This window comes from Epinephelus moara, chromosome 22 (assembly GCF_006386435.1).
Source record: "Epinephelus moara isolate mb chromosome 22, YSFRI_EMoa_1.0, whole genome shotgun sequence".
NCBI classification, from domain to species: Eukaryota; Metazoa; Chordata; class Actinopteri; order Perciformes; family Serranidae; genus Epinephelus; species Epinephelus moara.
Window position 1 is genome coordinate 19,985,969 of NC_065527.1, and position 16,040 is coordinate 20,002,008.

General features: G+C 40.5%; 1 protein-coding gene across 1 annotated transcript in view; it reads right to left on the minus strand.

Moving 5' to 3' along the window:
* Window positions 1-16,040, minus strand: part of csmd3b (CUB and Sushi multiple domains 3b) — a 478,068-nt gene that overhangs the window by 288,116 nt on the left and 173,912 nt on the right. The window lies entirely within an intron of this gene.

The following is a 16,040-nucleotide window of genomic DNA, read 5'->3' on the forward strand; positions in this document are numbered from 1 at the left end:
GGGAGGCAGGGGGGGGGGGGGGGGGGGGGGGGGGCAGACAGATTGGGTGAGGGGGAGGCAAGAGGAGAGAGATAGAAACGAGGGGGAGGTTAAAAAAAACTTGACACGGGGAGAGGCAGAGGATGCCCAAGATGATAGATAGAAGTATGAAACTACTCAGACAGAGGGAGGGAGAGAGGGAGGAATGGAGAAAGTTGAAAGGGGAGGGAAAAGGAGAGAAAGGGAAAAATCATAGTGGTAGTGAGAGAGATTATGCTCGGTGTGCTCCCAAATGAGAGGTCGAGATAGAGCTGCTCTTTTTCTCTGGAAACCTTCACTTCTCAAACTTCAAACATATGCGCGATAATCTTAAAATGAAAAGCTGGAGTACAGCTGCAGGGCAATCTTTACCATGCTAATGGCAAAAATGTGTAATTATCATTCACAAAGCAGACAGTGGGTAGGGAAGATTTGATGTCAGCAAATGAAACGATTGAGTGATTCTTAGATTGGTTGGCTATTTGATTCATTTATACAACGACTTTATTGTCATGCCTTTTCAATTATACCCCCCTCCCCGTTTCTATCCCACCACCACACCCCATCCCAACCCCATCTCTCTATACCTCCACTGTAGCCATGGTGCTGGGGATTACTCCGAGGATTATCGCATAGTTTTGTGCATTTCGTCAGCGGTCACACACAAACAGTCTCTCAGTTTCCTTTAAATGAAACTTCTTATTATTAGCATCCACCTTAAATGTGATGGGGTCCACCAGACCAAAGCTTGAGTCTCATTTAAAAATAGATATAACTAGAACAAAAATAACTTAATAACAGAAATAACTTTGCCTCTAAATGAGTTTTCATTGCAGAAAAAGAAAAACAAAAACAGCCAAGCATGCCCTCATGGGCTGTAATTAGTTGATATAAAATTTCTGTTTAAGGTTGTCTTTAGAGAGTATTTTTTTAATCCCGGAGCTCGCAGAGCATGGACAACATAAACGAGAGGGGAAAATCGTTTTGCTAAAGACCCCGACATACCCCCCCCCCCCCCCGCCCCCCTTCCAATTGCCGTCCTCCTTATCTTCACACAGACACACAGTTACAGAGAAACACACTCTGACAAGACACATTTGGACACCCGTACAAATGCACATACACACATAACCAGGGTCATCCATCACTGTGGCGACCCCCTGTGCTGTATTGTGATTGGATGTCAAGTTGGCCTAGTGTTGCGACCTGCTGGCCTATCGATTTTGCCAGTTAGTGTGGCCCCTCTCAGTGTCAGGATGTTTGGTGTTCAGTGTCCTATCAGACACACATTTACCCTGCTAACACACACAAACACACACACACACACACACACACACACACGCAATAACACAAACACATAAATAGAGTGCCGGTCTGTTGGCGGTGGACACACTTTCCTGTCTTTGCCACTTGGTTTTTAATCAGTGCCTCTATCACATTTTCATTTTATTTTATCACATATTTTTCTGTCTATCACATTTTCATTTTATTTTATCACATATTTTTCTGTTACATTTTCACTCTTTGTATCACTTCATTCTTCCTTTTCTCCATCTGTTTCTGCTTCTTTAGCACCTTTTTTTTTTTATCTTTCACTCGCATATCCCCTGCTTTTTTCAATCTCTCCCCCTCCTCCCTCAGTGTCTCTTCCTGTCACACTCCACCCAAACCCTCCCCTCCTCCTCCCCTGCTGCCTCCTCCTCAACTAAAAACTTTGATGGCATGCCAGCTCCTTGCCTCTCCCTCTCTGTCTCTCCACTGTTCCATCCATACCACTATATAAGCCCTTCTGTCCATCCCTCCATTCCTCCTTACTTTCTCCCCCTAGTTTATTGTGAACATCACATAGTTTCATTACACTAGTTTATTCAGTAGCCAGCGGCTACACCACACTCCTTTTCATGGTTTATTGCTGTCTGCCCTCTCTTATTTATTCTCTTACCCTCACTTCTTCCTCCTCTCTATTCTCTCTCTTTATCTATCTATCTCTGCCTCTCTTTCCCTATCTCTGCCTCTCCCCAGTTTACCATAACCATGATTTCGGTCTCAGTTGCTTCATTACAAGCTGCTGCTTTTATGGGCCATCTGTAGAACTATCTGCATTTGTCACACACACACACACACACACACACACACACACACGGAGACACACAAAGGCCTGCATGCAGAGAAGACACCAGCATCCAGCCACTCTTTGTACCACACACACACACACTCGCACACACATAACCATTTACCTGGCTTTTATTTCTCCCTAGATAAGCAATTACAGTGGAGACCAGGTACAGGGAGCACGAGACGGAGAGGGGAAGGAGTGAGATGGGGAAGAAAAGAAAAAAAACTGAGTGGTGGGTAAAAAGCGAGAGCAAAGTGCTAGAAAAAAGAAAGGATGCTGCCATGCTTTCAGAGTTTTTAGTGAGACAGATGACACCGCAGACTGGAGGATTGGAGAGGGGGAGTGAAGGACAGCGGAGACACGGGGAGAGAGACAGAGAGGGAGACAGAAAAAGGAAAGAGAGGCAGAGACAGAGAGGGATGATTCAATGAGTTTGGAGCTTTTACACCTCCGTCAGCACTTACTTTTATAAAAGATGAACCAAGTTGGATGCCGGAACATAATAGATGCTGAAACGCTTAAAAATAAAGCATAGAATCTGCTACAACAAACCACGTACATGGATTTCCATTTACGACATCTGAGAAATGATTTTCAGAAATTCTTTTCAAGACATTTCCCATAAAAGATGTAAGGTTTATAAGGACTGTAACAGAACAGACAGATGAGTCCCGAGGTCCGTAACAAACAGATTCGTGTTCTGGGGCACTTGGATCTATAAAAGGTTTCAGTGGCTGTCAACTTCAGAGTCAGTTGCTTGTCAGTTTGATTTATTCAACACTTTGACCAACTCTTTTTATAGACTTGTGAAGAACTTGTGTCATAAAACACTTCCAGGCCGTTAAGTTAATTAAATTTTATAGCATAAAGTTGTACATTATTTTTGTGGTTTTGAGGTAACCTCTCACTAACAATGCTAAAAGCAAAAACACACTGACATTAGTCTGTTAATAATAATATGACTATTTAGATTTTACTGTGTTCATTCGGCTTACATGACAATATTAAACTTTTTTTTCTCAGTAACACGTTTATGTGTGTGTGTTTAAGGTTAAGCAGCTTCATAAAGCAACTATATTTTCTGTACTTCATTGTGTTCATGAAGGCATCATAAGAACACAAGTTAAATACTTTAAAGAGTTGTCTGTTCACTCAGTAATATACATCATTGTGGAATATTTGCTTCTGTGTCTCAGGGGTTTATTTCAGAGAGAGGATCATGCAGAAGTCACACAATTAGATATGAGAAGTTGGATACGTCCTGGTGTTTTATTTCAGCTCTCACAGTGTTCCCAGATGTGTGTATATTATTATATGTTGAAGTTTTTCAGGCTGACAGTGGCATTCTGATCAAGCTTGGCAAACTGGCCGTTTCTTGTTCACAGTGACGGATTACCATTACCAACTAAATTAGAAGCTTCTGTAGTTTCTGGAGGTAAATGTCATGTGGAATTGAACGTGACCTGGCGAGGAGAAACTGATAAAAAAAAACATCTACCCTTTGCTACTGTTACAATTAATATAGAAAGAACAGGAAGTTCAATATACAAGCAAAAACTAATCAGGCTGCAACTGTGCTTTCACATCTCAAAACGGTAATAAGGGATTTTTAATGGCTCACCCTATTCTTTTAAGCTGTTTGCAGGTGCAGCCCTATCAAGTTTGATATCAATCATAATGCTAATACTGATTTGATTAGTTAAACAATTATACACTAGATGCAAATATAGACCTGTGGTATCTACCATGCAGTTAACTTTTGTGCATTTCAGCTATGCATACAGTATTACTCAGTATAGACACGCTGTCTATAGCTGTCCAGGTAACTAGAACATGTACATGTACATTATAGATTATAGGCTTGACAACATAAACATTCTACATTGGTCCTTCTGTATTTCCTATTTAAATGTTTGGTAATGCAGTAGCTGACAAGGAACCTGTAAAAGAAGGAAGAGTCATTACTCTGGTGCCGCTTCTATTAAAGTTAATGGGGTGGCAAGTCCCACCATAACCCAACATATCTGTGTCGTTTTCACTTCGACTAATACATGCTAACCTGTCTCACAATGGTCTTATCCCAGCTCACGTTCCCTATTAGTGGGTGGACAATCCAGCACTTGGTGAATTCTGCTTCACGATGATAGGAAGAGCCGACATCGAAGGATCAAAAAGCGACGTCGCTATGAGCGCTTGGCTGCCACAAGCCAGTTATCCCTACGGTAGTCTCTATATACAGACTCTACATTCAGTGAATGTAGAGTCTGTAGGCAAACCCCGGAGATCTTGCCTCCAGAAGAAGAGTGGAAGAGCCCTGGTTTCCGGTTGTAGGCTGTTTGTAGTCTGCGTGATATTGACCAATCACGTTTGAGCCGGCTGCAGTTGTTGCCAGGTTAAACGCTCCGTGCGGTGAACTAACGAGGCGGAACATAATTGGCGTCACTGCAAACTCTGAATCCATCGCAACTGTTCAACATATTTACTTATATAAAAACAGAAATCTAAATTCGCCTCCTCCGCCCAAATCAAACCGGAATGTCTATAACTGAAAATATTATTTAAAAATATTCAGAAGTGTTATCATTGGATAATGTTTCCTATTATTGTCAGGAGGTGTTACTTCACACCAAATAATTACAAATCTGGACCTTCATCACTTACTAGTACTTGTTACTTTGTACATCAGTTATCTAATTTAGCATTTGCACTTTGTTTAGCTAACGTTAGCCAGCAATAACTATTGAGACACCCTACATTAATTTGGACCGTAAATGTTAGAAAGCAATAATCCTGGTGAAGGTGTAAAAGAAACAGATAGGGAGCTGCGGTGTTGGTGAGTGATGAGTCATCATGTGTGCTCACTGGCTAACGTTAGATGACTAAAGTTAGTTCAAATGTAAATAACTCAGGCAAACTGCAAGGCAACAAACGTGTCCTTGTCATGTCAGATAGGGGATGGCAGATATTTACCTGACAGTGCATATCATTGAGTCCAGTCAGAACAATAATCAAAGCCTCTGAGAACTGATCTGGTTATAACTGAAGTCTGGTCAGCGATAATAGGTCCAACCTGCCCTGTTTCTTTATGCATCATGATGCAACATTAGCCATCTTGGACCAAACAGGGCCTTGAGACAGATCTCGGATTAGTTTGTAGAACAATAAAAAGAAAACCAAACATGCACGTATATACATTAAAAATGTCAGTCAACATTATGTAACATGTATCTTTTTAATTTTGTGGAAGCATTTTTCAATCGTAGGTGAAACAACAGATCTGTTGGATTATAGTGGGACTTGTCATGCCCATCAAATTAACCGCTATGGAAGTGGCACAAAAGTCTGGCACCAATGCAAAATTCAAATGCTGTCACCGAAGTAATGACCCTTCTTTCTTTTATTGTTTTCTTAGTAGCTGACAGCAAGAACACAGGGACCAAAGCGGTTGCCCTAGCAACAGAATAGCAATGAAAAGGTCTATTGAAATATTTACATCACTTTTAATTATCTGAACAAAACACTGAGATACTTGAGGAAAGTTCAGCTTATGTTTAAGTGGTTACATTGCATTTTTGGAAACACTGGAGTGTTTGGCTGAACAAAATAGGCCTATTTTGCTCAACTTTAACACATCCATATTTGTTATATTGACAGTGGAAACTTTTTTACTCAAACAATCCCTCCATTGTTAGAAAGTTGCTGCAGAGCTGTCAAGCGACTGTCATTCATACTAGGATTCAGGCGATTTCCTCAAATTCTAACTATGACAGCTCAACAATCACGGATAGGATAATATGGAATTATTCTACATGGCTGTGTGCTTTTTAATATGAAAAGATTAATGCCAAGATGAGATATATGCCGTTTGAAAATTGTGACACCTTTCTCTACAAAAGTATTAACAGCATAAAATATAAAACGCCACTGAAAAGCCCATTATTAGGGATCATGCTGAGCAAATGCTGAGTATAAAGAGACTGATCGAGAGGAACTAAGGAAGGAAGGAATGCGGTGTTTCTATTTTACAATCTCTTTTACACCAACAATAAATAAAAGTGTGTTGAACAACTGATGCCTCTTTCTAATAAAGCTTAAAGAGTGTGATAAAGATAGAAAAGAGGGGCCAACTAAAGTGGAGTTAATAAGTAGTCCCCGCTTGATAAGAGCAGTTAGGGCACTTGCCCCTTCATTGCTGATAATAACCCACTACTACAAACCCAGGCAAGACATGCAATGATGCAAACGGCACAACAAGCACCCACAGTTCTGCCCTCCTCTCACCATTTCTATCGACAGTCCAGTAAGAGGAACAGCAGGGAATAAGACTACGTACTCTATTCCAGACAAATTCCCTTTGAGTCTTGAGTCGACTCCCTGTGGCGCAGCAAGGCAGAAGTGCCAGCAACATCACAAGTCATTTAACACCAGTTTTTCCATTCATGTCCTGATCTGAAGAAGCAACTTTAAATTAATAATAACTAAAGTATTGCTTACACAGGCACAAAAAAGTCTTTACTTTGAGGGTAGATTCAGCACAAGCAGAATGGTCCTCACGATAAAAGCACAACATGCCCTGATTCTTCAAGAAAGTGAAGATGTCTAACTTGATCTGAAGAAGATACATCAGACCATGGTCGACCAAGTGAATGACTGATTTTATCTCGTTTTTCAAAGACATTGTTGGAGGAATGTGCCAGATAACTGTGATTTAAGTAAACTTCTCAATAATGAAATGCCTAATTTAGACATAAGTGCCTTAAAACAGAACGCCTCTGCAGTATTTGTGTAAAGATAATTAGCATATTCCACCTCTGCAGATTACAGCAGGGAAAGCATTTAGGGTAGTTGGCTTTATACTGAGTTCCATTTCTGCATCAATCATCCACTTCATTTGTGATTACATGACCACTTAACACTGTAAGTTCCAAAATGTTCCACCACAACTCTGCATTTTGGTAACACTGACAACTTGACGGCACAATGTGCCTGCTTTAATCATGTTGCCAAAATATATTAGTAGTCTAATTGGCTCCTAAGGGAGTGAGCCAGAGCCATATTTGGTCATGATTTGGACAGAAAATGTCGCAATAGAGAATAAAATCCAAATTACAACTGTGACGACCTAGAAAGCTTTGTTTCTGTTGCTGTTTTATTTATAAATTTACTGTGTAAAAGAGATCATTTTCAACAATCAATAAGCCTCCTGCTCTAATTTTGTTGATGCAGGAATGCAGGGAATAGCACGTCCTGTGTGTAGCCAGGCAAAAGTGAAAGGGTGCAGGGGTCAGGGTGGTGGATATGCAAGTTGTGAGTGAGACTTTCACACCAGATACCTGAATTTGTGGTCCATCTCTTATCGATTGATGTTAGCTTTTTCTAAATATGTTGGCCATATTTGCGTAACCATGGGCAATCACTGTAGTTGCCGAACCTTATGTCAAAGGTATACTATGCAGGGTTGTCGGTTACTGATTGTAATAATGCTCAGCAGTAAAACTGAACGTAAAAGCTAACCCTAGAGTCACTTGTTTGGCATTGTGCCTAGCGATATTTGCATTTTTTTGACTCTGTGTCTCTTGAATGCGTGCTGCTTACAGCTTTTGCAAAGCCTGGACCTCACCTGACCGCTGTGGGGATATATACGCCTATAAACACCTGAGCACAGAAAACAAGAAAATGCAGAGGAGGCAGAGGGCAGAAAAGCACACCGCCAAACACTTGTAGGGTGTTATAAGTGATGGTTGAGAGGAATTACCTTTGTATGAGTCTGTAGTGTTTTTTAGGAAAATCCTACACAGTAAATATTTAAACACTCATCCATACTGTTATGAGTCACTGTTATCGTGGGAATAATAATGGAAAGCGTTGGCATCGACATTCAAACACGCCATTTAATATCAATGTGTTGTCTGGGTCAGGTTTGTTTTTTCTTTTACGATACTCATACAGAGTCAAGGACAGGAATGAACTTCTCTAATAAACCTCACACACGGACAAACACACACACACACACACACACACACATGCACACACACAAAACACACATCACACTTGCACCTCCCCTCATAAAACCACTTTTGATTGGTAGCTGCTTGGTGATGGCGTAATTATAAGTAATTACGATTAATTATGAAAACATTAATGGAGGGAAAAGGGACTAAGTGGCAGCATAAGACTTGTGTGTGTGTGTGTGTGTGTGTGTGTGTCAGAGACAGAGAGATTCTGAGGCAGAGTTTAAGCAGGAAAAAGAGACAGCGCCCAGATAAAGTAGCGGCTGTTCAAAGCATAAGATCATCTGGCAGCTGTGAGGATCAGTTAATACAAACACAACTGTGTTGCTAATGATCGTAGCTCCTGGTGGAGATCAAACATTATGGACTCAGAGCAACAGACCACTAATGTCTCTCTGGATTTATTACCCGCCACAACACAGACAATCAAACACGCACTCACACCCGACTCTCCCTGAAGGTAAAAGCAGTCCTGAGTAGTTGCCTTGGAGGTGCCTTGATGCTCTGTGTGAACAATAATTATCTGTATTCAATACGGACATGGAGCTGCTTAAAGCAGCCTGGTGCCCATACTGGTGATCATCTTTGCAACTTATTAAGTACATTATCAGGATAGTATATGCTGACAACTGAATTAACTGAGCCAGAACTGGCTTGTGTGGCAGTTAAAAATGATCATTAATGATCTTTGCTTGAGGCTTAAAGCTGTTAAACTGGCGATGAAATACCCAGAACATTCTTTTTGTTAAAAGAACAGTAAGAAAGTAAATGTATTAATAATATTTGCTAAACCTTGTGTCTCTAAAGCACTGCTGGTCAGGCAAAAGTCATCCATTATTGTCTGTTTACCTGTTATGATGCCGGTCAGCTCAATGTCAAATTTACATTACTTTACGAGCCACTGTGCATGCAAAAAATTAAATCAAAAGAACTAATACAGACACACTTTCACATAAAATGCAGTGGGGTGAATAGTTTGGTGCTCTTTAAAAATGTAATGAAGTTAAGTATAAACTTTCATATGATAGAAATACACAATTAGAGCCAGCCAGTTGGGGATGCAATTTAATGAGAGTAGGTGAAAAAAGTTAATCATTTTTGGAGAAAGACAATAACCCTGTCCAACACAATTACCTAATTTCTGTGGACAGAATATCCATCTAAGAACGTTTGTGGAAAAGGTGTACTTAGGTTTTTTTTTTTTTCCCAGCCTTGCAATTTCCCTGTATGTAATTGAATGAGCAGATAATGACGGCAGCGTGACTGCTCACAAAGAAACATGGGGATGTCAATTATAAGCCCTTTACCTCCACTTCACCAGTGTGTGTGCACACTCTAGCGACTGTGTGTGTGTGTGTGTGTGTGTGTGTGTGCGCCATTGTGTGCATGTCATTGCATGCGTATGTACAAGACAAGTGTGTTTGTTGTGTCTGTATTTGTATCTGTGTGTCCATGTGGGTATAGCTCCTTGATGTAGTGATCAATGTTTCTCTGAGGCCTGGTTCAATAAACCATTAGATTCCCCCCTAAAGACATTCTGCCAACAGAACTTCATTAGACACACACACACACACACACATATATATATATACAGAGAAAAAACACAAATACCACACAAGCCCCTCTTCTCTCACTAATTGTCCTGTGTTTGCAGGTTGAAGCCATCAAGACTGAGTGAGATCATGGGTTAGTTTGTTTGCTTAGGCCTTTTTTTCCCCTGTAGAATCTACAGCAGCACGCTATCTTGCTATCGTTTGATCTGACCTGAAAGGGCTGACTCCGTCTTTTTGAAGACCAGAGCGAATCAGCTCCATCAGACTTGATCAAACAAAATGGTACAAGGCCCAGTGTTTACAGGCTTTGCAAAACAGCTTTTTGATTCGACGGACTTACTGTAGATGATCATATTTAAGAAAAACATTGGTATTTTTGGCAATTGCAGTGCTGGGAAATAAATCTGGTAGCATTATATTTGTGTCCAGTATTTACTTGTGTATGTTTCTTAATCAGTTCACCAAGAATCACACCACTGAGGGAAAGCTAATGGCAATATTCTCAATGCACAAAGGTAAGCTTGTTTATACTCCCAAAGGTCACTATACCATTGAACTCTGACACACCATTAGTCCTTATATCAAGAGGCTACACTGATCTAAGTCAGGGTCCTGATTTGCTTTCCTCTCTCTCCAACTGACCCTTCTCTTGTCTGTCTCACGCATCCATTTCTCCCTCCCGCCTCTTCTCTTATCTCCTCTCACAGCCACCCCTCTCTTCACTATTAATTAAAACTCTGTGTATATTCTTGTGTGTGTGAGTGGGTGCGCACATCAGGCTTCAGTATTAATTAAAGGTGTGAATGCTAATTGGTCAGATCAATAACGGGTCGTTAGGCCTCAGGGGCCGACAGCCAATAGGAAATCGTTACGTGCCTGACATCACTGTCACTCTGCTAAAGCTGCACTGCACTGTGACACACACACACACACACACACACACACACACACCTGCACCTACACACACAGATTTGTACTTACACTCACACTACTGTCATCTTGAAAGATAGGTTCACCTCAAAGGTTGTGAGAGAGACGGAGAGAGAGTTGAGAAGCAGAAGAGGTTAGCAAGACACAACTGGAGCAACTTACTGTATGTTCCTAGAACTAAATCAATATCCATTAAGGAAGGGAGAGGGGGTGGGGGTTCAAAAAAGAATCTGATGCCATAGTTGTCATTGAACAGAACTGAGTAAATGAGTGTGTCCTCTCAGAAGGCCTTTTTGCGCTGATCAATACCAGAGCACTCTGTCTCTCCCCGACCACATACTTTCTTTTCAGAACTCCTCTTTTGTCTTTTACTCTTTCCTCCCTCTTTTGTCTAAGGCGTCTAACTATCAGCCATTGTCAGTTTTAAATTCAGCCACATAGATAACTACGAACAAAACTCGGACCTTGACCTCAGCTTGACTACTGTAAGACGAGAGAGGGGAAGACGGAAGATGAGAAGAGGAGTGTGTAGCACAAAGGGAATTTTACAGAACTGGCGGTTTACTTGATGGGATAAAGACATGTTGCCCCAAAGCTGGCAGGTGGTCAGCTCAATTTGCCATTTCAAACCCACCCAAACACTGACGCCTCAGCATCACGCCCCAACTAACCTCCAGCGCCACCCTTCCACCAAAATAAATTGCTTCTGTGTGAAACTAGGCTTCAAATAAATTTGAACTTGGACATCCACCCAGCTACTTCTTCAACACAACCTCACATTCTCTTTCTGTGTTTGACAAGGGTGCAGAGGCATTGGAAATAACAACCACACAAACACATTTGAAGATGCAAATAAGCCTTCCTTGAACTTTGCACTCTGGATGTCTCACTAAGAAACTTGCTCAGCACATTCGCTCTTTTTTTATCATAATGACCCTGAGGCCTCTCTTCGAGTTCTATCCTCACGACCTGACAGTTTGTAGCTCTGCTACTGTTAATGCTGTTGATCATTCCACCTGACAGTCAGTGTTATGGGTGTAATGAACATTGCTGTCTCTAAGGGTCACAAGCAGGGCTCTTACTGTTGTCACTTTCCTATATCTGTAATACCTTCAGACAGACCTTTCGCCTGTCCTTAAACAAAATGACAACAAGTGAGCAGACAGCAATGGAGGGCTATGCAAGGTTAATGCTGTTAAGTGGTGTATGAAACATTAACTGGTAACCCATGTACAGACTGTTGCCTGTAGAGACAGTTATTGTGGGAGTGTGTGTGTGTCTACAGTGACTGACAACTTCAGCCATACTCTGGTGTATACTCTGCATATTTTATAAAAGCACTCCTAGTTTGTCTACGATTGTGCGTGCGTGAGAATCATTTAACTGTGCTGATAACATCTGTGTGGGGGTGTGTGTGTGTGTGTTGCTTGGTTGCACTGTCGAGGTGAGCTAGCTAGCTAGCTTTGCGAGTGTGTGTATTCCGGAAAGTGTGTGATATCTAATAGCTGTGGTTACTGTAGCGTGACTTATTAAATTTAACATCAAGAGACCCCCTGGAAAGCTGACTGACAGATGCATGCCGGCACACTTACATACACACACTTACACTTACACACGCACACACACACACACACACACGCACACACGCACACACACACACACACACACACACACACACTCAAATACACCTTAACTGTGAAACTTACCAACCAAAACAGACACAGCTGAGTAATCATTCTACATATAAAGGCAATGATGATAAACTGTCAGAAAACTGAACTGAATGCAAATTAAGGTGTGAAAATATTACATTACCTCACTTTCCTGTTGACAAAATAAAGGATAAAAAACAAACTGAAATAAATTCGGCAATAACATATCAACAGGCACCAAAACACACACACATAACTGGCTTGTTTTCCCATTAATGTTTCTCCCAATTATTAATACTGAGGAAAAGCAACACCACACCTCGTACAAACCTGTTAGATCTGAGGTGAAATAAGGATAAGGATTCAAGTACCACATTCACAGACTTCTTGAGACATGCTGCTATAGTTATTTTAGCATTTTTAGTTGATTGGTTTAAATACCTGACATGGGCCCTGATCCAAACGCTGATCAATGGATGGATTAACATTGGCTTTCAAAACTGTTTTCGTTGAAGCAATATCAAAATGCACAGCCGCCTTTATGCTGAAGTACACTTCAAGATATAAGCAGCCGGCCTCTGTCCTGTCTCACTTCTTTCAACTCATTTACCGTCCTGTCCCTTTTAATCTCCTCTTCTTCTTTCATCTCCCCCTCTGTCGCCAGTCTTTGTACTATTAGTGCAGTACAGCCGAACATCAACCACAACCCAACAAGTGTTCCCTCTGCACAAGACCAACATTTTTCGCTCACAGCTCATGATGGCGTCGTGTTTGTGTTGTTTGTGTGTATTTGGGGGTGCACAGTCACTGGGGAATCAATTTGTAACAAAGTTGTTCTTTTCATCACAGGACAAAACTTCAATAATTGCAACTATCTGTTGTGACAGACACAGACATCACAAGGCAAAACTCGGTCTCCTATCTTGCTGCAAAGTAAAGGAGTCATTCTAATGAGATTTACTTGCTTTTGTTCCACAGCTAACTGCATGTGATCAAAATCCCGTGTTAAGATGGTATTTCCCCCAAAGATTTGATTGTTTTACTTATTTTTACATTGAAATCAAAACACAGATGATCTGTGCACACAGCTCTATGATCCTGAAAGCATAAAAAACATATAGAAAATAGTTTTAAAAAAAAATAAAAAAAAAGTCAAAAGAAACTTCACAAAGCATCTGAATCTGCGAAGAACAAAATGATTACATTGGATAAGTTAATCCAACTGATCTTGTTGGCACTGCAAACAAAATAAAGGTCATTTTTATTATATGGTATGAGCTTGCACTAAAGTAAAACCTACTGGGGAAATGTTCTGCAGTCCCCTGTGAAAGATCATTGGCTGTACTGATCATAGTGATCCAACAGTCCCTTTTGGGTTACACTGTTGAAGGAACCTGGCGTAAACACAACAAACAAATTTTGACAACTTGATGCATGACAGCTAAAAGACTGATAGCAACAAATTGAGAGGACTTCATTCAGCTGCAACAGCGACTGTGTGTCAAACACTCCTAGAGACTATCTCCATGGAGAGAGCTGAATCTAATCTGTATGAGTTTATAATAACGCACAACAATTGTGGAAGGGCATACTTGACATGATAAATGACCTACCTTCCCCAGAATCTAAAGGCATATATACTCCCACAACAACATGAATGGTCCATGATTCCTATATTCATTCCTCTGTTGTACAGAAGGCACTTTATGTTGCTTAGTTTATCCCCAACCTCATAATTTTTCTCTTTAATTATACAGTATATAATTTTTTCATTGCCTTATCGTCACCTGGTATAGATATCTGAGCTTGTACGTAAGTAAAATATGTTGTTTCCTTTTTGTTTGCTCAGAAAATCAATAAAAGTTAAAGTTAAAAAGTTACAACGTTAAGAAATACATCTGTATTTTAGAGACTGCTCATGAAGTGCCACACAGACACATTTAAAGGGCTTTAAAATTCAGCAATATGCTTAACTGTCTTCTGAACTTAATTGAGACAATACTCAGGAAGAAATTAAATCGACAAGATGTCAAGAATGTCAAGTTAAAGAAGCAACATCATAAGACGATAGGGTCTGATGCTGAATACTCATGTTATGATCCCATCTGTAAGTAGGGTTTGTCATTCATTTAATTGGGCCATACTCCACAGCAAGTTCTGAAAAATGAGTGGAAACGGTTCGATCAGGAACACTTATTAATCCTGTCTCATTAAGATAAGGTCAGTAGTCTGGTTTTTATACATTGTGTGAATATATTCATTGTGAAAAAAACTTTTCTAAGCCAAACAAAATCGAATGAATTAGCTGAACAGCCAAATAAAACTAGTAGTGCTGTGTTACTGTACTCTCCCCTGCTATACTGCACTCCTCCTTCCTAGGAGACAGTAGTTAAAATATTGAAAGCAGTGGGATAGTGAAATAACAAAATCTGCTGATAGAAAGCAGAGCACAGGGGCTAGAGAATACAGTGCTGATAGTCATTTTAACAATTAATTAGACAATTAAATATTGAGAGAAAACCCCCATGGAATAATGAAATCTGCTGATGGGAAGCAGCTAAAGGAGGTTAGAGATCATTCTGTCGATGTACCGTATCACATTTTACAGGGCGGTGTTACATTTAGTGAAAATCCTCTTTGATTGGCTGACAGTGTTGAGGGATACGTTTTGTCTAAATGCTCCCTCGGAGTGCTGTCTGACTCACAGCATCAGAATCTGCCATGTCAGCATGACCCTGCTCATTTTCTGGTTATGCTAATCAGGTGACATTCCTTCCTGCTTGGCAGGAGGAGCTGATTGGATGGGCTGAGGTGGTGACCCTGAAGGGAGGCCGTTTGATTGGTTGGCTGATATAAAGCTGAATAATGGACTGACATTGGCCAGGAGGCCGTATTATTATCAACACACACTCACACACACAAACACACACACACTACTGCAGCAGCACATACGCACACTTCCACACACACTGATATTAACTATGTACCAGCATAGCCTATATTTTAGCCAGCTGGTCAGTGGTTGTCTGACAGACCTGAATATCAAATCAATATATCATTTGATGTAATTTCTATCCTGTACTGGCACAGAGGGGTTTGGTAGCTGTTCGCTATAATTCCATCGTAGTATCTAATATCATTGGGATATGAGGCCAATATATCATTTGCTAGACTTCTTTTAGTGTCAAACTTCTACCTTGCCAATCTCGGCAGCAAAAGACTTTACACTTTTACTCTGATTATTTTATCCACGTATCAGACTGATGACTACTTTTTGGACAATCTTTGATGTTAGACACCTATCCTTTCCAGGCACTAAAGCATTTGGCAGCTTCTTAATATAAATCTGTCATTAAATTGGTTAGTTTAATCCAGGTATCACATTAATTTGTCATTTGCTGGACTTTTGTGATGTGAGGCACCTACACTATCCTGCCTAGCGAGATACTGAGACATTTGGCAGGCTTTTACTGTAATTACATTATCCAGACATCAAACTGATACACTGTGTGGACAGTCGTTGAAGGCCTGACACTGAGGGATTTGGCAGCTATTTTGTACAATACCATTATACAATTATATACACGGATCCAGATAACGAGATAATGTCTCTCAGCCCAGTCGCCAAAAGAACATGTTGGCATTGTATGTTTCTGCAAACCATTAATATATTACATTTGTACTTTTCATATGTATAAAATCAACATTGTGACACAGTATAAGAGCTGACTTTGTCATCAAAGTAAGAGGGGACGGTGGA